The 26458-nt window shown below is 40.7% G+C and overlaps 1 protein-coding gene across 4 annotated transcripts in view; it reads right to left on the bottom strand.

Annotated features, from left to right (window-relative positions):
• The window catches only part of PLCB4 (phospholipase C beta 4), a 271807-nt gene that overhangs the window by 196678 nt on the left and 48671 nt on the right, over positions 1–26458 (bottom strand). For all 4 annotated transcript variants that reach the window (XM_069955430.1, XM_069955434.1, XM_069955433.1 and 1 more), the window contains exon 2: positions 23669–23725. The gene's annotated coding sequence lies outside the window, so the exon portion shown is untranslated. The remainder of the gene's footprint in view (positions 1–23668; positions 23726–26458) is intronic.

The raw sequence follows: 26458 nt of genomic DNA, 5'->3' as shown, positions 1-26458 counted from the left end.
AACCCGAACCCGGTTCGCTCATCTCTATTGGAGACACAACACTCTAGATTTTTTCGAATACCCCCCCCCCCCTTGACTTACCAGCTCGCTGTCATTGCATGTAATAGTGCTGGCAGAAAGCAGGGACAGGTCACACATTACCCAGTGTAATAGGGGCTTGACTTTCATATGGTCCGATGGCGTTTTTAGAGCATTTTACTGAAACATGACCAGACAAAAATATATGCTGGCTGTTTGTTTTTTTTGTCTGGTTATTTAAAGAGATTCTGTGACAGAGCCACAAATGCAGATATGAACCTAGACTCAGGATGCACAGACCATTTATTTGATCTGTACACAATCTTATCCCACATGGTCTCCTAACATCTGCCACCAGGGAGAACCAAGGAACAACAGGATAGATTAATAGGTGCTATAAAGGGGTCTAGGTTCTACCCAACTCTTTTCAAACCAACAATAAAATGTGTAAAGATAGCCAGACATTTTAGTTAGCATTAGGCCAAGTGTCCATGAAGTCTAAATAAGAAGATGGGAGCTGCTTATCTCCCCAAGAACAAAAGAATCAAACATGTTGAGATGTTTCCTTCAACATCTGCCTTCATGGAACAGTCATGAGGACATATACACATTGAGGCTATGTTCACACTGCGTATGAGTCCGGCCGCATTTCATATGCCGCCGTACATGTGCGGCTGAAACTACGGGCGTGGGAAAAGTAGACATGTGGCCGGATGCGTACGAACCGCGAACATACACCCGTAATAGAGTTATGCTTCCCTAGCTTGTTTCGCAGCGATCTGAGGCAGGTCATTTACTTGGAAATCTTCGCCCAGCCCCATAAACCACACAAAACCTTTTGGATCGAAAAATCAAGTTCAATTTGGCTGAAATAAGTACTCCGTACGGGAACGCATGGAAATCCACGGCCGTGAGTTTCAACATTTCCGTCCTCAAACAATGGTCTTGTTCATTTTTCACGGCGCCGTAAACGATCCGGCCGTAAGCTCCTACGTAGTGTGCACTGTGCGGCATATATCGTATACTTTCAAGCAAACGCATCAACCTCAAAACTACGTGCGTATATTCACGGTTCGCACTACGGCCGGAAACATACGCAGTGTGAACATAGCCTAAATGTTTAGATGATACCACCAAAATCAGTAGTGTCAGACAGCTTTATAGGGGTAGTCCGGCCAGGACCCCCTTTTTTCGGAATGCCCGGGGAGGGGATTGGTAAAAAAAAAAATAACATCCCCTTACCTTCCTGGCTCCCATGCTGTCACCTGCATTCCATCACTCTGGTCCTTGGTGCGCGGCAGCTTCCTGGTACTGAGACAAGACTTGAGAGGTGACATGGCAGGCCATTCTGTGGCTGTAGTAGAGTCCCGTCTCAGCTTAACATGTATGGCCAATTTGAAACTAGCTTTAATTCTTTTAACTGGGGCAATGATCCTGTTTCCTGCCCTAGGTAGCCTGGTCAAGAAAATGATGGGTACTGGAGAAGACGCAACCTCAATTTCATGAAATTCTCAAGCAAATTTTTGAACGTCAGATATCTGCCAGTGCAAAAAAATACAGCCAAACTTATCAAGACGACTCTCAAGAAATCAATGAGATGGTGGGTACTAGTTAATATCAGCAGTCTCCCAGCAAGTCTACCATCAAGTATCTACCAACAACGACACATACACATTATCGAATCCCTCAACTCCTTCCCATAGCCCTTACCCTTTTCCGTTACAGCTTCAACCTAGGTCCTTTTCGTGTGTCATATTATTGAGACCTTTCAATAAAACATGAACAAGGTCCCATTGTTCCACATTTGGAAAGATAGGAAAGCAGAGAGCAAGAAAGTCTCGGGCAGGAATTTGTGGTGGCTGGATGTGACGGAGGAGGCTTTGGGAAATAAGCACAAATTGCTTTGTTGACTGTAAGAACTTCATCTATAATTTAAGTGTTTGCAGTTGAAAGGAAAATGCAAATCAAAAATGTGCCAGAAAACAGATGGGAAGGAAGTAGAAACTGGGTGCTTGGTTTATGGGTGATAAAAAGGGCCCAAGAAAACCACAATTGCTAAAGTGCTGGCAAGAATCTTCTGCAGTGCATTATGGGATAGCAGTAAAATAAAAGCTATATTGCATGAATAATCCTGCACAACCACAATGACATCAATAAAACAGACCAGACACCACTACATCTGACCACTGCTGTACAAGCATCTTTTTTGATAGGGAACCCAAACAAAACCTGGTACAAAACAGCATTTATATGTCATTCAGACACCATTGGTGAAGGCAGATTTAAAAAGTGTCACTTCATGTATTTTTTTCGCACTAAGGTGGTAATATTAAGCACCCATATCTATAGTAAATATATCTATTTACATAACCATGTCTTCTTAACGCTTGTCAGAGTTAGGGTCCTATTACACGGCCCGATCATAAACTAGACGAGCGCTGATCTGCTAGATTGGTGCTCGTTTACTGAGCTATTACTTGGACCAACTATCGGGCAGCAAGGGCTGCACAGACATCGTCAGCGATGTCCGTGCAGCCCTTACCTCAAACGGGAACTTCAGGTAGAGGTTAAAAAAGATGAAACTTCTGCAGAAGCATATAGCATTACTTACCTGTCTATCCCAGTTTTGAAACTACCAAAAATCCATTTGTTTGGAGGGGGGTGTGTGTGTTTTCTGTATTGTGTTTCTGTCGTCCTTCCTGGTTGAGCAGTTCCCAGAATGCAATGCTTTCCCTCAGCTGATCATCACCGTCCCCACCCATTACAATCAGTAAAATTAGTGTTGCACCTGCTTCTGACCATTCAGAGAAGGTAAATCACTCAGGGGATTAGGGGATCCAGCCAAGCCTCCTGTGACATCACACCTTCCCCCTGTCTGCATCATCAGCCTGTCTTCAGCAAACACACACAATGTGAGACAGAAGCATGGAATATGTGTCTCCTAAGGTGGGATAGCAGAGGGAGCAGGAGACAATGTGAATTGGCACAGGGGGCATTTTTTTTTTTCACTTTCTGGATTTCTATCATCTACCAGTGTGGCAGAACCGTACAGATACGGTAATACATTATATAGACACATCTAAATAACTTTTAATAGAACTTTTAATACTTTAATAGAAAGCAAGTTTTTCTTATCCGGAGTTCCCCTTTAAATGTAAAATAATAAAATATTAACTCACCATACCACTTGCCCTGGTGTTCTCGGAGGCCTTTCCCGGTGTCTGCAACTCTGCCTTCTGTTCCTGTCTCTGAACTGTCAGACTGTGGCTGCTCAGCCAATCACTGGCCAAGACAGGCCTCTGCCAGTGAATGGCTGAGTGGCCTTGGCCTGTAAAGGCAGAGACCAGAACAGAAGGCAGATCTGCAGACACTGGGGAAAGCCTCCAAAGACACAGGGGAAGGCCCAAGGACACCAGGAAACGTGGTAAAGTGAGATGAGTTCATACTTTGATGTATTACTTTATACTATAATCATCAGCCGTTGGCCGTGCATCGCTATTACACGTAGCGATGTGCGCCCAACGCCCGATTATTTTAGGTCTGGACCAAAAGAAATGATCAGCCGATGATCATTTCATTGGCATATTGTTCTCTCTTTTACACAGAACGATAATCGGCTAAATCGTCCTGATTCAGCCAATTATCGCTCCGCATAATAGGACCCTTAAACTGTGTTATTATGCATATGAGTACAGATGAGCTAATTTCTCAAGATTCCTCATCAGGTGAATCTGTCGGCTTTGTCTCGAGTTTGGATCCCGATTTAGATTCAGAAGTGCCCCATGCATAGTATGCGCAGGATCAAAGACATATCCCTGCTCTAGTACAGTACACTGGGTGACCCTAATCAATACCTACTTCTTCACTGTATACCTCCCAGCTTGTCAGGTAGAAGAAGAGGTGAAACAAATTCAAAACATATCACATACATTTCAAATTCTAATAAATTACATTTGTTTGTGAAATTCCAATCAAATTCTATTTGTTTTTGTTCCAGATCAATTCTCTCATCTCTATTTATAAGCCTTACAATTACATGTGACAATATCAAAGTGTATTCTTTATTAGGAGAATTCATCTTCTTTAAACCTCTCATACACCAAAAATACACTAGGACTGAAATGGTTGGAAATGTTGGAAGGGAAAAGGGGGGATGTAGCTGCAACAAGACCTGTGCTGTGAGAGGGGGAAAAAGGAGATAAAGTTACATCAGCAGCAAAGTATTTCATTGGCTGAAATGTCATAACAATGGTGACATCGCTTTAGGAAGTGCCTGTTCATGTACTGATCCACGCAATAATTCTGGCAGCACTACGTACCGGTATATACACCTAGCGCTTTCTAAGAAATCATTTTTATTTTGTAAAGAGAAGTATGGGTTAATTCTATTACAGCAGTAAATCCCAGGACATTTATGATATACGAACAAAACAAAACCTATTCTAGTATTACACTTAAAGGTATTGTCTTGGATTAGAATGAAGCGCCTGCTTCTTTTCCAGAAACAGCACGTCATCTGTCTATTGCAGTTAAGCCCATACTAGACATGCAATACCAGACATATCCCATAGACAGACATGATGCTGCTTCTGGAAATAAAGCAGATCTTTTCTAATTCTGTACAACGCCTTTAAGTATTATTATTAACATTTTTTAAAAATTGCATATATATGACCCTAAGGACTAAAGAATAACAACTCACTACAAAAATGCTGACCCTGAGATGGCCTCCTCTATTTAATTCCAATTGTACAGCCTTATCTCTTCCAGTCATGGTTGAGATAAAATTTCTTTCAATGTCCGCAAAGGTGCTTTGTACACTAATAGTAAAAATATTCCCGATAATGATAACTCTCTGCCACACCTTTGTGGTATTACACTTCAAGCAGAGTTCTTGTCTGTGCTTTCCCGCTTTTCTCCTTAGGAAGAAACAGCATTGCAAAAAAGAGTTAAAAGTACTTTAATACAATACATGTTTCACTACACACTTTTTATATTTATTAATTGCTGAGAAGGTTGATTAGGTGTTAGAAAAGTAAAAGTATTGAATAGACAGCACTGTACAGTGGCACACTAGTCAATGGAGCTCATTTTAGTGTATTGATATTGCATTCTTTCATACATCATATTCACGCACCCCAGTCCCTCATCTCTTCTCAATATTTCTTCACCTAGGCTGATGCGTAGTGTGAGATGGTAAATCCAGGAGAGATCTGTTACTCAGTAGTGTTATGCTGCTGAGTTGTTATTCATTGTTCCGGGCTTGGATTTACTGGAATGGCGTGTAGGTTGGTAGTGGGACCTGCCATTCCCTTCCCCCGATCCAGTTCAGGTTTTGGGATCAGGTGAGATCTCACCCTAATCAGCCTCAGAAGGTAAAAGCCCTGCAGAGTGTACAGGTTTGGCTCTCAGCCAGGAGTGAACAGCCTGCATGCTGTGTTTGCTGGGAGCAAAGAATACTGCCACGGCTGGGGCTTATTCATACTGTGCGATACCGCTGATCGAAGTGTCAGACAGGTGACCTGTTGGTTAGTAAGCGCCCAGACGGGCAAGACCTTTTTGTTTTGTTCTTAAAAGCACAGTGTTGCTGTATTTATGTTTTCTGCACTGTTTATGCTGCAAATAAACGCCAAGCTGTTATTTTACAAAGCCAAGTCTGCTGTGAACTGTGTCCAAACACACCATCCCCCGGGAAGATCCCTACAGTATGTATGTATGACACCAGCCGTTCTGTGAAACTGTCGTGTCACAGGACAGCCGGTGTCAGTGAATTTCATTTCTTTTTAATTAGTATGTGGGTGCATTTGGGTGTGCCCGTATTCCTATTAACCATAGCTGATAATATAAAGTGCGGCTGGAGCCGCACTTTACATTGTCTGCTCTGACAGTCTTAATCATCGAATAGCCACAGCACAAAACTGATATGTCAGTTTTCGATGCGGCCGCAAGGAATCCTGGCTGGAGTGTATACACTCCGGACGGGATTTTATAGTAATGAATGTCTCAGGTAAATTCATTAAATGATGATCATGGTTGCAAACCTGCAACTACGGCCATTGTTTAATGAATTTATATGTAGTGTGAAATTAGCCTTAAGGTGTGTTCAGGAATATATAATCCACTGTGGATTTCATAGTGGAGGATTTGCAAATTTGGTGAGGACCTGTTGAAATAAACAGGCAGCAAAAAAAAGAACATATCCTTAAAGAGGCTATCCAGACGCAAAAAGTTGTACCTACAATTATGAAACTTACTAACACTGTGACTCCAATATCATGACAATTACACATTTGGGGACACAGTCATATGCCCCTGGACATCATCCATAGTGCTTTCTTAGGATTTTGTAGACTCACCCTTAACAAACCCAACTGGGCCATGTCTTAAGTAGGTCTTTCTCGTTGGCTTTACTATATTAAAAATAGGCAAGTGTTAAATTTTCATTGCCAAGTTCCTCAAGGAATGAAGTTTTGAGAATCCTTAGACAGAATTTGGAGATACTGATCTACAATCTCCACGTCAAGGGCATCACCCTTTAAGTATAAAGATTCTCCTTACGAGCAAGAAAGAGATATCTGCCTAACAGATACCCAAAATGCTCAGACGATGCTCCTTTTTAACATGTCAAGGACAACCGTCTGACACAGGCAGATATCAGTGCCGATTCCGTCCTCTCGACAAATATTGACAAAATACTGCCTTAGCAAAATTGCTTGGCACAAACTATGGGCAGGAGTATTATCCATAATCTCCATAAATACCGGCCCATGATCTGCCCTTGAAATAGTTCAGATTCTGCCACAAGGTCAAACCAGGCTCATCTCATATCTATGAGCTGCTACGAAATTAGGTTTGCAATCATCCTTACAAATATCTCTCCTTTGTGGTGTGTATGATACCATGTGAACAGATTAGACATCTTTAAGCATTTGCGGATTGGAGACTCAATATCTGATATATTACAAAAAAAAAAAAAAAAAGATTAAAAGATGAAGGACATTGCTGGTTCAACGTTTTAAGGATATTGAACAAAAATATAAAATACAAGTTATACAGCTATATGAACATGTATATATTACATGTCACACCCAAGTAACTGGCCCACAGATCTACTTACAGTGTAAGGCTATGTTCACACAACGTAAGTTCCGTGATAATCACGGCTATTGTTACAACTGCAGTGATTTATGCGGTACTTACGTTGTGCTGCAGGGAATCCCTAAACTGACATGTCAGTTTTCTGCGGCCGCTATTCGATGAATAGCGACTGCAGAAAACCCTGTCAGTGCACACTATGAGCGAGCGGCTCCAGCCGCACGCTCCATTGTGTGCAGTGGAGAGTTCTGATGCAGGCGCACTCAGATGCGCCCGCATCAGAACTCACCAGCGCTAAAGATCATCCACCGGCCGGGATGATCTTTTCTGAGACCGTCTGGAATGGCCATTCTCATACAGCGTCTTGATATAGCCTTAAAAAAGAAAAAAAGGATCAAAATAGATTAGTTTTCTTTTTTTTTTTTGTGTATGTTAAAAGTAACCATTTAAAAACGATTTGTTAAACGGACAGCAAAAACACTGAACCCAACCTTATGTCTCCCATCACTAACTGTAACTATGACCCTCCTAATACATTCCACTACAAATCACAGAATAATTAGATTAATAGGAATTGTAGAGAGAGATGTTAGTGATGCTTCTTCTATGTCAGAGTGGAGGATACCCAGGAGAAGCACGAAGCCTTAGGGCACCCCCAGGTTAATGGATTCTAGAGTGATAAACTCATTTAAATTTGATTGAAATAAAAGTCATAGCCCTGTGGAAACCTTTGAGACTGTTCAATTATATTATTCCTATGGTACAGAGACTAACTAATTGTTCCTTTATGGGGAAAAAATTGGATCACAGTGTTCTTATTGGCCTAAAAGCAGAAGCATCACCTAGAGACATGACTGCTACTCTGGATAAGTTAATAGCTAGACACTGGTAGTAAGGATTGAAGAACTTGCAAAGAACTGGGCCAGTGGTGGTGTCTATCCTGCACAATTACAGAAAAACTTAGTTAAAGGGGGTCATTATGAGACTTGGTAAGTTGCAGTATGTGTGGTGTCTGGGATTAGATCTTGGGGGGCTATGGCTGTTTTGACAACCACAACCAACCCCAAATTTTGCCCGAACCTCCCCCATAATCTGGAACTCTGTACCATGACACATGCAGCTCTTATACACTATGGGGACCTACAAAAGCAACCTGAAAACCCATCTCTTTAAACTAGGCTACAACCTACAACAATTCTGTGCCACACCTACCCCTTACCTACTGTCTCCTTCCCTTTACCTTGTAGATTGTAAGCTCTTGTGGGCAGGGTTCTCTACTTCTATGTACCAGTCTGTCATTCATCTAAATCATGTAATGTTCTGTTTGTTAAGGGGCCAATCGGAACCCCCACCCCCTTATACTCCGCTAGGAATCCCGTCTGCTATTTTTTTCAATGGGATGCCTTCCGCGCTCTGCTCTCTGCCCCCCTCCGCTCAAAGAATTGACATGTAAATGCTATGAGCGGAGAGGCACGGAGAGTGGAGGCACTCGAGGCATCCCATTGAAACAGATAGCAGGCGAGATTCCTAGCGGAGTCCACGAGCGGGAGTTCCAATTGGAATTTCCACCTGTTTTCCAAAGTGTTAACGGGCCCAAACCCGTATTGCTTGTATAGTGCTCTAAAACCAAGGGTGCTTTAAATATAAATAATAAAAATAATAATAAAGTTTGGGACTGCACAAACCGGACCAAGTTCTTTGCTAAGTATAGATATATACAGATATATACAGCTCAGGGCTGTCAATGCATCTAGAGATTTTCTAAATTCTTAGCTTAGTTTCTATTTGTATCTATAAAAGTTATTACAACCTGGCTATTAAAACTATCCAAGTGCTAGTGTGGACCAAATCACTCACGTAATCCGCCGTCATTTTTCTACCTCTGCTGTAGCTGAATAGTTAAAAGACAGGAAAGAAAATTCTGTCTCGGACTTACCGAACCCCTGGCTTACTCACATACTAGTATTTGTTAGTGTGAGTGTTAATGAGGTGATAATATTAGAAAGCATATTATTTTATGTAGTGAGACATATTAGCAGAGCAAACACTTCACACTCATGAACGATCTACATAGCTTTTGGATGACACATGAAGAAAAACAGTACCAGAAAAAAAGGCAGAAAAACTAGCAGAAATCTAGGCTGAATAAAGAATTAAGAATTTAAGAATTTCCCTTAGACAGTACTAATTGGTCAAGCAGCATCCAAAACTTTATAAAAAGTAGGATTATGAGAGTGGGTTTTAAGGAAGGAATAGGAAACCCTACAAGCCGAGCTTCAAGATAGGTAACATCTCAAGGCTGAGACTGTTACATCTAATGTGGTAAGGTCCTTAAATGGGCTTTCTAGTATAATATAGTTTTATATATATATATATATATATATATATATATATATATATATATATGTTATGCAATGCTTAACTACCCCCAGTCCCCGTCAGCACCCACTGCAGCTTCCTTTGGTCCCTGCCACTCATGTTGGAGGAGGACCTGCCCACAAAACCAAGATGGCCAGCTGCCAAACAACCAGTTAATGGATGAGCTGGTAGGTCTTGCTCCAACATCTCGTCTCGGAAGTAGGGAGAATAGACAAGTAGTAGGGGACCAGAAAAAGCTGCAAGGGGAGAAGTGGGTAGGTAGGGTGGGTAAGTATCCAACTCCCCCCGCCCTATTATAATACAATAGTGAAATTCAAATTAGTTTCAATAATGAGAATTGAATAGTCGAAAATTGATGAAAGATCTGAGTCAGGTCAAAGAACCATTATTCTCCAAATTCAATGTTGGGTAACAAGCTGTGACTTCAGGACAATGCTCTATGATAAATGACCGTCTAGAGACTTGTATTGACCAATAATCAATATCTAGATGAAGCCATCTGCTGCCTGGTTACTTCTTGATGACTCTACAAGATTTGAAGATAAGCGGTCATGAATTGCTCTTTTATGGTACCATCATTATAATAAACATCCTTGTTTGAGAGTAGTTTTTAAAAGCAACTGGATGTGTTCACACTTTTCTCCTGGAGTGTTCTGCAATATTGTATAACCATGGATTGGTTTATGTGATGAGCATATTAGCACAATGGTCACAGATGAATTGCCTACAACCATCTCTTCTATACCCCATAACCTTGCGTTTCCATGATTTCTAAGATTTTTCTAAAAAGTGTCCATAAAAAAGAAAGCAAAAAAAGGGGTACCATATGCATTGAATAGGCTAGCTCTTTGCTGGTGATAATTTATGCAGTACACTACTATAGATGACATGTGAGGGGAGAAGGGGTTACTGATGCACTGGCTTTGCACGGTGCTCTGAGCAAAAAGCAAAAAGTAATGCTGTAATCTGTCTTGTAGTCTCTGATAGAAGAGACAGATTTTCCCTAACAACATGCAGTGGACAACAGATTATAGGGAAGAAGATATAGTCGCCGAGAGTTTATTTTTCTGGTGTAAGGAGTCATTTTTGGTAGATGGAGTGATTTATAAAAATTTTAGGAACTACACAGACTAGCAAATAGAAAGAGGTGGAAAAGACAATTCCCATTTGAGGACTGTAAAAAGTTGCAGCAAAACTAGAACCCTCTCACGCAGCTTTCCTATAAAGTGGGACTGTGCTTAGACGTGTATACTGTCTCCTTTGAATACAATATCCGATACTAGAAGTAAGATTATAACTGAACTCCCTGTAGTTGTATCTTTCTTAATGATTTACTCAGGATTTGTCACATATGACAGGGTGCCTAGCGCAACTCCAGACTTGTAAATGAGCAAATACTGTTAAGGTAAAGTCCAAAGTCTAATGGGACATAAATATACCTTACATAGACGTAAGCAGAGCACAAACAGAATGTGCTCTCTAAAATCTTACAATCAAATCTGAGTCTCACATTCTAGTTTTGAACAAAAGACTGTCTGTTCATTTACTCGCTTCCGGCCAGAGATTAGAAAACACAGGTGTTGTGCTGCAATGTCCTGAGGCTGGAGGAGACTGTGTGAACATACATAAATAGGCACAGAGGACACGGCGTGTAGGGAGCGTAATCACACAATCCCTTCTACGTTAACTGTGACGCATCCCGTCTGCCTGCTGAGCTTTAGTCGCGATGCTTTTACCTGCCCACTGAGCCATCACAATGACTGTCCAGTAATTCCCAACAGGACCACCAAGCAATGACTGCACATGGGATAGAGCATGTACAGAAGAATTGTAGCTATCATTAAAGGAGTGCCCCGGATCAAGTAGATGTAAGGTTTATGCATGCGGTCCATATAACCTCAGATTTCATATCAAGGTTTCTTTCCGTAGATCGCATAGAATCCCGAGGAAATAAAAAGTAGGTATGCCATATTGTTCTAGTAGAGAACCCCTCTATGTGGGAGCCAAATGGGTGGCCTGGCTGAAGAAGGGGTAATCCTATGATAGAAAGATGGATGGATGGATGGATGGATGGATAGATACTAAAGGAAAAAATCTGGTGATTTATAAAATCCAGCAGCTGGCAGGGGGGAAATTGATTACAAGTAGGAACTTACCTCTTCCTGTGCCCACAGTGAGAGACGGGACCGGCTCCAGGACCCCCCGCCGGAAGGCCTGTCCCGGCTTATAGACTGGCCACTCAGCAAATCAGTGATTGGAGCGGCGTCCTGCCCCGGTCACTGACTGGCTGAGTGCCAGTCCATCAGCCTGGTAATGACATATCAGCTGTAGAGATCCCTGAGCCCATCGGGGGTCCTGAGGCCTTTCCTGATGCTCACCGCGGGCACGGGGAGAATACTTGTATCAAATTCCACCCTGCCCCTGCCGGATTTTATAAATTGCTGGACTTTTCCTTTAAACAGATTATAGATAAAAGATGAATAGATAGATAATGAATAGATAGATGTAGGAAATAGATAAAGAGATAGATGAAAGATGGATGGATAAATTAATGAGTTAGATACGTAGATAGATAGACATACAGACAGATAGATAGATAGATGATAGAGATAGATAGATAGATAGATAGATAGATAGATAGATAGATAGGAGATAGATAGATAGATAGATAGATAGGAGATAGATAGATAGATAGATAGATAGATAGATAGATAGATAGATAGGAGATAGATAGATAGATAGATAGATAGATAGATAGATAGATAGGAGATAGATAGATAGATATCCAAAAATAATACAGAGCAGCACGACAGGATCAGTTTGGTTGGTGCCAGCGGATAGTCCCTGCCAGGGACGTAGGTAGCTAATCAATAGAGAAGTATTCCGCAGCACACAGGTATAAGTGCAAAAAAATCGTTGAATTTATTACATCAGTGCAAAAACAGAACACGGCATAAGGTGAGACGCGACGTTTCGATGATCTCCATCATCATTTTCAAGCGTGAAAATGATGATGGAGATCATCGAAACGTCGCGTCTCACCTTATGCCGTGTTCTGTTTTTGCACTGATGTAATAAATTCAACGATTTTTTTGCACTTATACCTGTGTGCTGCGGAATACTTCTCTATTGATTAGATAGATAGATAGATAGATAGATAGATAGATGATAGATAGATAGATAGATAGATAGATAGATAGATAGATAGGAGATAGATAAATAGGGCTTCATTATTGGAGTCCTAAGCTAGAAGCTGGAAAATGTGGATTAAAAAAGTTGACCCTGCAGGATTTCCAGGTCAGGCAGTTCTGGATTAGCAGAGCATTACTAGGGCTTTCTATATTAAAAAATGGAATCCATTCTACAGACCAATTTACTGCTTAGCATGATAACATCTTGTGCTTCATGTTCTTTTAAGGGTGTTTTCTCATCCTGCACCTTTACATAAGTCCCAAAGGTGTGACCGGTGCCGCTGACCATCTGCCCGCTGGGTCGGCCGATCCTGATCCCTATAGGAGTCAGACCCAATCTATATCACATTTCTATTCCTGACAGCCATGACAATGTACTGTATGACTTCTGATGACATCTATATTCAGAATATATCCGAAGTGTCGCGGAAAGTGATGTCATGATTTCTTTAACTGTAACAGAAAAAAAAAAATCCCCAACAAACAAACAAAAGCTAACCTACGAGTCTCCCAGCTCAGTCATTTATTTACTGACAATAAATATTTGACTAGTGCTCAAACACCATGCTAATGCTTGCTGAACAATATCTAGCGCCTTCTGGCCGGAGCCCAGCGAGCCTGTAACCTCTCCCCAGATCAGATTAGAGCTCTAACCTCTCCGCTCATTGTCAGACGCTTCTTTATTAACTGTTAGGAAGAAAACATCTCTTCTTTTGTCCAAGGTTATTTTTAACTTTGCTGGCAGATCTGTAACCCATACCGCCCCTATAGCACAATGCATTATGAGTGAAGTGCTAATCCGGGCAAATAGTGGAGATCTTTATTTCTCCATAGTGTTACTGCCGGGGAGCAGAGCAAATACTAGAACTTTCCGCCATGGTATGATATATTTGGTTTTACTTGTTCAGTCCTCGTCCGACTTCTCCATGCAGGACAAACAAATCCCAGGAGCCAAGTAGCCAAAGTGATTAGTAACATACAGCTGGAGCCTAACCTTTTTCTGTTCTCTTTTCTATTGATGTCTATGGACGCTCTTATTGCTTGGCTACCAGCTGGTTTCTAAAGCGTGCAGTAATTTGTCAAGGTGCCTAGGAAACCACCAGAGATGATAAAGACTTATTAGTCCCTGCCATCCTCCTAAACACGTGCACTCCTACATGGAAGATAATATCTCATTCCTTACCAACAACACTAAAATTAGCATTCCCTTCCTGCAATATGACAAACAAAGAATCGCCATTTGGCATTGGCCGGTCACTGCAAGAAAAGGAAATACTTGTGATAATAAAGGAGTTAGGGTGATTTAGAAATAAAACACAAAGCATACTCACCTGCCGTGATCCCCCAGAGCTCCAAAGTCTGGCTCCTCCCTGCTTTCTTTGACTTGTCCACCCTGCAGAAAAGAGGAGGAGGAGGAGGTGGGGAGCAGCAAGGACTGGGAGTTACTGAAATGGCAGCTGCATGGGATTGGGGCAGTTGAGTATGCTTTTTTCTTTATTTTTTCTTTTTTATTGTCAGATGAGCGGGAACTTGGATGAAATAAGAGGTGCAAATTCTGGGCTAGGAGGGTGTGATTAGAAGGCTGATGAAGCAAGAATGATATTGGGGTGGGGAAAAGTGTGCGTGATTATGAAGCTCCTAGTCACACCTTTAAAGAAGTTCAGTGAAATTTTTTTATTAAAGTATTGTATTACTTTATTAAAGTATTGTAGTACTTATTACAGGAAATGCTTACGAAGTTCTTTTTTCCCTGCACTTTCTACTGCATCAAGGCTTCACTTCCTGGATAACATGGTGATGTCACTTTCTGGATAACATGGTGATGTCACAACCCGACTCCCAGAGCTGTGTGGGCTGTGGCTGCTGGAGATGATGATGGCAGAGGGATGCTCAGTGTTCCTCCAGTGCCCTGTGTCCCTCAGTGTCCCCCTGCCATCATCCTCTCCAGCAACCACAGCCCGCACAGCTCTGGGAGTCGGGGCGTGACATCACCATGTTATCCAGGAAGTGACATCACCATGTTATCCAGGAAGTGACATCACCATGTTATCCAGGAAGTGAAGCCTTGATGCAGTAGTAAGTGCAGGGAAAAAAGCACTTTATAAGCATTTCCCATAATAAGTGTATATTGGTGATTTGTATAACTTTTAGTGGGCAATACAATACTTTGATAAAAGTTTTTGCTGGACTTCTTTTTTAATTAAGCATAGTTTAAACCATACAATTCTACATCTGTAAGCAGTGTAGTATACACAAACTTATATATACTAGCAGTATTTATTAAGTCTATAAAGCACATAAAAGTAATGGTAACGCGTTTTGAGCTGTAGCAGCCATTTTGATATTTCCAAAATAGTTTGACGGAAATTTAGGACCCCTTTAGTGTTTACAGCTAACACACTCTGCTATGCCATTCATTTATTAGTTTGCTCTTGAGGGGGAACTACAGCCATAATAAAGAATGTATACTTACCTGTCTCTGTGCTCCAGGAACTCCGTGTCACAGCCTCAATGACTGCCACTGGGCTCCAGTTTCTCTCAGGTTCAAGTGTCATCATTCCCTGGTGGAGACCCGCTCAGCCAGTCAGCGACTGCAGTGGTATACCACTTCAGTCACTGACATGTTTAGCGGGCATTCCTGAGCCAAGTCAGGTAGCTACAGAAGGCCAGTGGGGGGTCCAGGAGCGGTGATGAAGCACTGCAGGGGCACGGGGAAAGGTAAGTATACATTCTTTATTTATTATGTTCCTGAACCCCCAGCCTGGATTTTTTTTGTTTTAGATGGACTACTCCTTTAAAATCAGAAAAAATCTTGAAGATAAATATTATAACGTGTCTAATCATTAACAGTACAGTGACTTCTATAAATGCCTAACAGTTCCATTTCCTCCAATTACTAGGAACCAATAAAGCAAAAACTCATATACAAACACTTACTCAGTAACTGATTTCTCTAATAAAAACAAATCACAGAGCAGGTTTAATCCAGCGCCGGCTCCATGCACGGCCTCTAAAAGTTCCCTTATAAAAATCACTTTTGATATGAGCTTAGCGTATGAATGGAGTGCATTTGGTTCCCTCTTGGTAGACTTTGTTCCATCCCCCCTAAAACGTTCCTATCCCCAGGAGTTTGTGCCAGGGAGATAAGGAGAAGCAATTACGCTGCACTCCTGCACACTCTTCATGTTTACCACAAAGAGCTATGAATGCAAATAGGCTTTGAATATACAAATTAAAAACACTAGTCTAAAACTGCTCGGAGATTTGCAATAGGAAAAGCGGTATTATCAAGAGGGATAGATTATGTTTCCATTTATCCTCAAAAACGGATTCTCATGTAATGAAGGCGTCCCGACAATGTCTCCAATAACCAAGTGCCTTGTGTGACGGGTGTCAGAGGACTCTTCTATTATGCAATAAAACACTTATTAGTATGACCCTCTAATATTCTCGTAACCTTTCCTGCTCTATTCTATTGCGCTCCATGGTACAATCTCGACAAGAGAAAATAAACTTAGTACTAGGTACATAAAAGATGGCAGTTATTAGGGTACTGGTTTATTTTTTTTATTTTTTGATGGTCTATCCATATAACAACTTTACTCGTATTTTTTAGGAGGTTATGGATAGAGTTGTATGTATCATCCTACAAACTGTATGTTTGTTCCCTGATAGTTTTGCAATAGCAAAAGCCAAATGTCTATAAGAAAGAAAAGAACAGCTTTAAGAAGGCTTACACATAAAGAATTGTCGCTTTGTGGGGAAGGTTCTGATGTTCTTGTCCTGATATTCTGCCAATTTAATCAACTACTCTCTAAGTAAAGATACAGATTCCTAATCTCTTTTATATTGCCTCCTAAGCTCATATCAGCTGCGGCAGCCAGAACGGTCTTATTGTGCCGAGCAGTACATGCCCCTTATATAGAATCATAAGGGAGAAATTAGATTTTCTCATACGAGTCACAAGAAGGCATGAAATACGTCTGTAAAGTCATCAATGGTAAGAGCGAGAAACAAATACTGTATCATAATGTGAAGGTAGTGTCATCCTGAATATCAGCACGGCAGGGGCTAAATTGTCCCTTTTTTACAGCCACTTTCCAGTTCCATCAATACAGTCCACAGTATTGGACTGTAAGGAACTCAAAGTACTGTATTTTCCTATGTATAAGACTACTTTTTAACCCAGGAAAATCTTCTCAAAAGACAGTCTTGTATGCCGGGAGTCGTCTTATAGGGCGGGTGCTGAAAAACTTTGGAACTGAACTTAAAAATCTGTGGTCACCGCATACGGTGGGGGGTGCACAAAAAATGTCCGGTTCCCCGCTGTAAGCTGTGACTGTATGAAAGGCTTCATATGGAAAAAAGATATATGGTAGCGTGGCGCTTTGCCCAAAAAAACAAACCTCTTTCACCTGTCTGTCCGTCCTTGTATCCTACCGGTATTACTGTACCTCCTTCTCTGCCGCTCAGATCTCGCTGCTGTCTGGTAGTTCTACTAATTTTTATTTGGTGTGCATTGGAAGAGGGGTAGTCTTATACAGCGGGTGTATCCCAAACTCTATATTTTAACTGGAAAAGTTGGGGGTCGTCTTACACGCTCAGACGTCTTATACGGTATTCTTTTGGATTACGGCTTTTGCTCAACCTGATTTAACTCGTCACCACAATGGGAGTTGAGACAGTATACAAATTGGTTATCCCAGATTAAAACTAGATGATCAGAGGAGGTCAGACTCCTGGGAACCCACCAACCATGAGATGAAGGTTCCCCTGAGTGAATGGATCAGTAGAGTGCATGGCTTGGCTTCTGCCCCATTCTTTCTCTACTGGACGTCCAAAGATAGGTGAGTATTTTGTAAGTGCGGCTTAGTCATGGAATTTTTTGCCGGTAAATAAGTACCTTAAGGGGAAACTCTCAGCAGGTTAGAAGCATCTGACCTGATGAAATGTCCCTATAGGACATGGGGCGAAAAAGATTATATTTTGGTACTTTAAACCTCATAAACTCTGCAGTTTATTAGTTTATGTAAGTGAGGCAGTTTGGTGCAGTGGGGGTGGGACTGGTTCACTGAACCACCCCTCATCTAGCCCACCTTCCTAATGAATATTCATCATGCGCTCCACAGTGACGTCAATATGATTCTCATCACTGCAGAGTGCAAGATAAATATTCATGAGGAAGGTCTGGCCGGGGCAGATCAGTGCACTGAGGGTTGTAGTCCTGTCTTCAATGCACCAAACCACCTAATTCCATATCTAATAAACTACAAAGTTCACAAAAAAGGCGCCAAAGATCAAGGTAAGAAAACTACCTTCATCCTTAGCTCCCCATGCGCTATAGGCACATAACTGCAGGATCCATGCTAGTTTCCTTTAAAGGGGTTGTATCATTAAGGAAACCATGTCCAAACTCATGCATTATGTGAAGCATACAGCCAATGGCTCCATACACTGTACGGTGGCTGTGTTGGGTTAATACAGCTCAATTCCCACTGAAGTAAATGGGAGCTGAGCTACAGTATCCCACTACTTCATATACAAAGCTGTCTACTTCCTGCTCCATTCACTGTGTACATCAGGGCACAGTGGTTCTGAAAGACAGCTGAGCAGTGGGGGTGCTAGGTGTCAATGCCCTAACAATCAGGAATTACCAGCTCATCCTGAGGAAGGGCCTGCAATAAATAGGTCCTATGGAGGGTATGTATCTACTTTGTTTATTTGTTTATTTATTTTATTGCAATGAATAAAAAACATTTTTAGATGCAGCTGTAAAAAATAATAATAATAATAATACCCTTTTATTTTATATATATAGAGCTTCAATGTAGAATCATATGTAACATGTGCAAATTATACTGCAGATTTCCCAGTGGATGTGTGGCTAAAATCAACAATTTGTGGACATACCCAACTTTCACAATCATAGGATCAGACTACACACTGGGCTTGTTTGTAGTCTGTTACCATGGAGACACCCCTCAATCAAACTAATTCATATGATCATACACAAAATGGAATACTAATTTTAATGAAGACTATTATTATTATTAGTATTAGTAAAATTAACCAATCACTGCAGCATAAAGAAACTATAAGTGGACATACCCTTACAGAGTTACAACATACAAACATTGCAGATTGGCTGCTTGTTCAATATATAGTATAAAGTTTATTGTATGTACACACATGACATGGTATATATACACCCAAACTTTATGACTGTAAAAGAAGGGTTGGCTCCAAGCCCATATTGACTTTACTCCCCATTGCTATGGACGTGTTTACCGCTCCACCCTAAATGGTTAAAAAGCTAAAGCGTTACAAAGTAACAGCAAATCATCTTATCTTGTATACTCTGCCTAATGAGAGCATAAAAAGCCTCTCCTTACGGGGAATGACTCCATGCACAGTCCCACAAGCATTTTTTTTCCCATACTTGTCATCTTTCATACCTTTCATCTAACTTCTATCTGTGATAATGGCATTAAAATATTCCTTGCAGCAAGGTTATCTGTCCTCCCGCATAAGTCAGTGTACTTGATAAAAGGAACACTATTCCTTCATCTGCCTATTTGGCTCTTAACAAGTAAACCTACTGAGTCCCGTTTCTGATCTTCGCGGGTTCTAATCCCCTGTACATAGGTATCTGCTATATACTCCTGGGGGGCTCGGTAGGTTACAGGCAGGGATCAGTGTAATGTATTATGCGGCACAGAATAAATCCATGTGACAAAGGCCCTCTTATAGAGAAAGGGCTCCTGCTGACTATCTGCCACAACAGGGACTCGATTTAAAGGGCATTTCCTGCCAAGTCTTTCTAGGTTTTATCAGAGGTGTCAAGAGTTTTATCCGCATCTTACAAAGCCGGGCGTCCACCAATGGCATTGTCATTATTCAATAGATTTAAATAGCAAATCTATCCAGAGATAGATGTAACATGTATAACTAGTTAAAAAATACTTTAAAAAGTAACAAATAATTCAAAATATAATAAACAAATAATTAAAAAAAAATCTTCATAATAAAGCCCTTTAAATGTTTACATTGAGGCTGCTGATCTGAGTGTCACGTCACCGACTATTACTGACTGCACATGTAGAGACATAATCACATACGTCTTAGCGTGGATTACATTTTATTACACTAAGATTACAGGAATAATCTGAATTGTTTGCTCTTCTTTGACATCTGCCGACAATTGTTTGCATGTAACCAGCGGCGTAAAGATTGTGAGGATTCACTACTAATTCTAACATAAACCATCAATTAATGCTCATAAACTGGACCAGAAACTAAAAGGGCAATAGTGTTGCATATCATGTATTGATATGAAATAGAAATTACACACACATATATATATATATATATATATATATATATATATATATATATATATATATATACGCATAAATAACAGTGAAATTCCTCCAGGTCCATAAAAATATGTCATCTTTATTATATATCACAGCATAAAACCGATGGGTTTCGGAAACCTCAGGGAGTCTCTACTCATGGGTTTAAGAAAAATGCATATGACATAAGAGACAATTGTAAAAGTTCATTCTCGGCACTCACCATCATGCTTCATAAATTTTTATTGTAGAAAAAAGTCCATCAGAAAAATATACAACGGCAACAGGACGTTTCGGCGTCAAGCCTTCCTCGACTGCCGAAACGTCCTGTTGCCGTTGTATATTTTTCTGATGGACTTTTTTCTACAATAAAAATTTATGAAGCATGATGGTGAGTGCCGAGAATGAACTTCTATAATACTGCAGGAATTTTTTCTTACTGCGAGCACAACCCTAGACACAGAAGTGCCGTATAAAAGACTTTTTATAACAGACAATTGACAGTTGAGTGTCTCTTTGTTTTCTATGGGGAGGGGTAAACAGCAGCCAGAAAGCTGTGGCTGCGGCTTATTTCTTTCAGAACAACATGGTCGGGCAGTGATTTTCCATCACGCCTTTAGAGGGAACAGTGCTCCTTTAATGTACAGGGGAAAGGGTTCTTTTCAATTTGATGTAAACATAGCCATGGGCTGTCCGTAGACATAACAATGGTAGATATCGCCAATGTTATAGAATGTTCTAATTTGGGGTTAATCGCAAGCCTTCCATGACACCTGAAGCAACCTAGTTAAGACAAATGTTGTGGAAGCTGTAATGGTGGTTCTCACCTTTGGCTGATTCTCGTGGCATTTAACCATAGGCCAATAATAACACTTATGCATGGGGGACTTATTATAGGGCTCATTCACGGATAAAACAAAATTAATAAATAATAGAGAATATATCAGAATATATCGTCCAGGGGAATATATATATATATAATATATAATTACTCACCTCCCTCTATACCCTAAAGCTGCCATTTGTATGGCTCAAGCCTTTGCTCATCACCACTGTCAGTGTCTGGCTTACTGCGTCAGGCAGTTCCCATGTGGGCATTTGTCACATGCAGGGGGAGGTGAGTATGATTTATTATGATTATTATGATTTATTATGATATATATATATATATATATATATTTTATTTTTTATTTATTTATTTATTTTTTAATCAGTGAATAACCTCTTCAACACTATACATTAATGCACCATCAATAATCCTTTTGCAGCAGTAAGCAAGAATATTCTTTTGAAATCACCATTTGGGAAGAGCGGACATCCAGCTAGGTTGGCTTGGTTCCATTTGCAAATACTAAGTTTCATAACAGCCATAAATCAAGATGTGATGCGGCCACATGCAAATCTGCAAATCATCAGTAATGGGAGGAAAACAAAGAAAGAAAATAAAGTGTTTGTTGCAGAAATATTTTTTCAGAACATAAAATCCTCCATTAGTCCTGTAGCTGTCTATACACGAGAAACCGTCTTGGAAGGTTCCATTACAAAAAAGCACAAAAAAATTAAGCGGGTCCTAAAATTTTCCTAGTGCTAATGGACCCTGGCCCTAATCTATATTGACACTTACCACCATTGACCCTACCAGCTTATATATCAAATACTGAACCTGGTAAAGTTAGGTGAACGCCCATATGGGACCTGTAATGGCAGCCATATTGGTTATCACCAGTCTATGTTATTACACTTTCTTTTATATTGTCACCTGCTTGTAGCATGTCATCGTGCATTATAAGGCTATGTTCACACTACGTAAGTGTTGCACAAATCACGGCCATTGTTACAATGCCTGTGATTTCTGCGGTACTTACATAGTGCTACAGGCTGGCGGAATCCCGGGCGGAGTGTATACACATAGTATACACTCCGGCCGGGATCCCTAGTGGCGCCATAGAAAACTGACATGTCAGTTTTCTGCGGCCGCTATTCAGTGAATAGCGGCCGCAGAAAACCCTGTCAGTTCACACAATTGAGTGTGCGGCTCCGGCCGCACGCTCCATTGTCTGCTGTGGGGAGTGCTGATGGGGGCGCACAGATGCTTAGCGGCGCTAAAGATCATTCGGCTGGTACTGCAGTACCATCCGAGATGATCTTTGCTGAGATCAGCTGGGTCACGGAACGGCCAGTCCTATACTACGTCTGAACATAACCTAAAGCAACAAAAAGTTTGCTATCAAAATATAAACGCTAAGAAAAAAAAAATTACAGTGATTTTTTATTTTTTTTTGCGAAACTTGAAAATCAAGATCTGACATTTTCTGCAGTGATAATTGTAACGATTGTGCTAAAAGGTCGGTGAAAATCTCTTGTTGTGCAATTATTTCACAGTCAAAGCTTTGTTAAACCGGATAAACTTGTCTACAGGACCAAAACATATACATGTGCTATATGTGTCATTAACAGCGGAATGTCAAGTCTAAAAGTAGACGCCAGCAGTATACAGTAGTAGATAGTAGATGTTACATTAGAGCTATACCCGCTGGCTGACTTACTTCACATGAGCAGAAGTTAAGGCAAGAATTTTACCTTACCTAATGGAAGGCAAGAATGTTACCTTAAAGAAAAAAATATATTGCATGACCTGCAGGATCAGGCATACTAGTACCTCTAAGTCATGCACTCTATGGTAAACGATTTGAGAATGAGTTTAAAGGAGTAGTCCAGCAAAAAAAAAAAAATTCTTTCAAATCAGCTGGTGCCAGAAAGTGCCAGAGATTTGTAATTTACTTTAGTTAAGAAAATCTCCAGTCTTCCAGTACTTTTCAGCTGCTGTATGTCCTGCAGTAAGTGGCATATTCTTGCCAAACTGACACAGTGCTCTCTGCTGCCACCCCTGTCCGAGACAGGAAGTGTCCAGAGCAGTAAAAAAAAAATCCCTATAGAAAACCTCTACTGCTCTCCAGACTGGAAAGAATACACCACTTTCTGCAGGATATACAGCAGCGGATAAGTACTGGAAGACTGGAGATTTTTTAAAACAAGAAAGAACTTTCTGGCACCAGTTGTTTTGAAAGAAACATTTTCACTGGAGTACCCCTTTAAGGGTCATATCAGTAACCACAAATATTACAAAAAAAAAAACATCAAATTATTGGCTATAGGGATTTATGGGGTTTATATTGATAACCATTTCACATCATTCTAGCCTCATGTATAATTCTAGTGCTATTCTACCTTGCTACAAGTATCATTACTTATGCCAATAGACACAAACATAAACAGGTATGCATCCTAAGAACAAGCAAAAAAAATGTAAGTATTAAGAGGCTGTCCTTGGTTACTGCAACTCAACTCTCATTTACATCAATGGGAACTGAGCTGTAGTAACCCAGCTTGGCCACTACCCGAAGTATGGAGCTGTCTGCTTCTTCCTTTGTTTCATTGTGGCTGCCCAAGTAAACCACTGATCAGCACTGCACTGATCTGATATTGAGGATAGATCATCAACACATTTTGCCTAGAAAACCCCTTTAAGAATGGGGACATTGGATAAGTGTATAACGGAGAAATAAAAAATTTCACAATTTCATATTACGTTACACTTAAAAAAAAAAGGAATAAAATAAATCCACTTACACTGAAGATGCAGGACACTAATATTGCAGATCACTCATTGTAAAAAATCCATGATTCCTACAAGACAGAAACATAATGCATAAGAAGACATGATAAAGCTGACACCGGCACAGATATTACAGTGATGGACTGCTTATTCATTGGCAGGACCAGGATAGAAGCCATAGAGAGGGCTCCTGGCCGTACCAGTGAGTCTGCCAGAGCAAACAATGGAGATACAAAGGATCCTGCCCGGAGGAGCCGGGGTCTACCTCTTCTCCGAGGGCTAAGTGAATAACATTTGCACAATATAACACAGTAACAGTAATTGACCTCACTTCATTAAGGTGCTGAATAGCAGAAGTTATTGATGCTGAATACATTAGAATAAGATTGCAGTCATTTCACAATTTCCACAGCTGTCATCGTAATTTTTTCCACCCGATGCTGAAAAGCCGACACAATTCTGCATATGGACCAGTAATCGGATGTGATTTGTAAAAGCCCAACTATAAAGAGGCTGGAAATGTACACATGCAATGGTGGCTATTGTTGGAAGGTCTGTATGGTATAGATAACACAGTCATCCCCTTAGTACATGGCAATAGAGGGTGGGCTGCCGGAAGTCACTAATATCTACGGTGATCTCAGGCTGTGTTGAGAAAAGACTATTATTTTTTTGCATAAATGCAGGAAAAGGCCACATTCATGCAATGTAAGTTTTCATTAAACAATGGCAGGTTTGCAACAGCGGCCGTAATTTAATGAAGCGGCCAATCGCATTGAAGTCTATGGAATGCGGGCCGCACACAAAACTGACATGTCAATTTTGAGCGTCCGCTATTCATTGAATATCGTCCGCACAAAACTGACAGTGCAGACAATGTAAAGTACGGCTCCGGCCGGCCATGTCACAGAACGGCCAATGTCAGTGAACTTCATCCCAGCCAGTACTGCTGTACCAGCCGGATTGACTTCATTTCTTTTTATTCGAAATGCGGGCACATTCAAATAACCATAGCCGACAATGTAAAGTGCGTCCGGAGCCGCACTTTACATTGTCTGCTCTGTCAGTCATGTCAGTTTTCGGTAAGGCTGCAAACAAAGAGTCCATCAGCTGCCACCTATGACTCTACTGTGTTAATCCACAAGAAAGCTAAAGCCAATTGCCCCATTTCCTATACCAGATCCCCAGATCAATGTCCTATGTCCAGAAATCTAGCACTTACAGTACTGAGGATAATTTTTTTCTGCGTTTGAGCATATTCCAGAATCCAGTGGACATAATGGGAATCTAACTTTCCAGGTAGTTTTCTGTTTTTCAATTTTAGCTAATTCTCAAAGTAAGTAATCTGGCTTGACAGCGGTCTACCTGGCTCTTAAAGCCATTAGTATTTTGTGTACCACAGTCTGAAGAAATAATCGGAGCGTTATCTAGCTTAGAACAACAAAATTCACATTAATAAATAATCTAATTAAAAAGGAGAGGGACACTGTAAGTCCATAGCTCGAAACAGATAATAGGAGACTTAAAGGGGATCATCTGGACTTAAAAAATTCATGACTAAATCCTTCGGATAGACCATCAATATCGGCTCAGCTGGGGTTTGTCGATCAAGTAATTGAGGAGAATGTGGAACTTGTGCGAGCACTGTAGCCTCTTCAATGTTTACTTCTTCAATGTGTACTATTAGTAACAACATTGCAAGCTTTAGAAGTCCTGTCTCACTTAAACTAACAGTACACTGGGCCTACGGCCTATCCTTAAGGACCCCATACACCTTATACTTTATAGGGGTCGAACGTACTTGCTGCTCGTAACAGGTTGGGTAGCTGGTAAAGGGTATATGGAGCTCTCCCAACTGACCACCAGCAGATAATCTTGGTGGATGGAAAATCACTGACCGACCCCTTTGTTCTCAAAAAGATAAACCACAGCCAGAGCTGTCTGGCTGTGGCTTAAAGGGGTTATCCAGCGCTACAAAAAACATGGCCACTATTCCCTCTCTCGTCTCCATTTCAAATGTGGTTTGTAATTAAGCTCCATTTACTTCAATGGAACTGAGTTTGAAACCCCCGCCAATCTGGAGACAAGAAAGGGAGAAAAGTAGCCATGTTTTTGAAGCGCTGGATAACCCCTCTAACCCTTCTCTCCCCATTAAGAATACAGGGTCATTTGAATTTCCTGTGTATGGGGAGGACAGGTGGCGGATGGGAAAGATAAGCGACAGCTGAAGGATTGTTCGGCTGTCAGTTATTGAAGGTGTACGCTAAGAAACCAGGTAACCACTTTAAACTATGAAACAAACAGAACTGTAAATACAGCTTTGAAATATAATACAATCTATAAAACTTCAAATCAGCACAATAAAATACAACATATTTACTTTAATTTTTTTTAAAATGCAGATTATTTCAATATGTCGGATAATGTTTAAAGCTGAACATAGGATCCTGCAACAGTGCATCTCCTTCATTGCCAAACTCATCCATATGGGAACTGTGTGTAATATAAAAGCTTATCCCATTCATTTCCTGGCTGTGCGGTAGCCCCTTCAGTATGGAGATTAGTGGAGGCCTCAGAAGATAGATTATAATTGTTTAGATTGTCATTGTGTGAACACTTTTATATCATACAATGGTCCTTAACACGGAGCGATTATCGTTCAAATTTTCACAATAACTATCACATTTGAGCGATAATCGCTTGTGTAAACACTGCGTACGATCAAGTGACGGCCGATAAATCATTCATCGTGAACTTTCAATATGTTCTAAAATCGTTGTTGGGCAGTTTGCTTTTTCTAAACA

Source organism: Dendropsophus ebraccatus, chromosome 15, assembly GCF_027789765.1.
Source record: "Dendropsophus ebraccatus isolate aDenEbr1 chromosome 15, aDenEbr1.pat, whole genome shotgun sequence".
Lineage (NCBI taxonomy): Eukaryota > Metazoa > Chordata > Amphibia > Anura > Hylidae > Dendropsophus > Dendropsophus ebraccatus.
The sequence above is the reverse complement of the archived record's forward strand: the minus strand, read 5'-3'. Positions and strand labels throughout refer to the sequence as shown.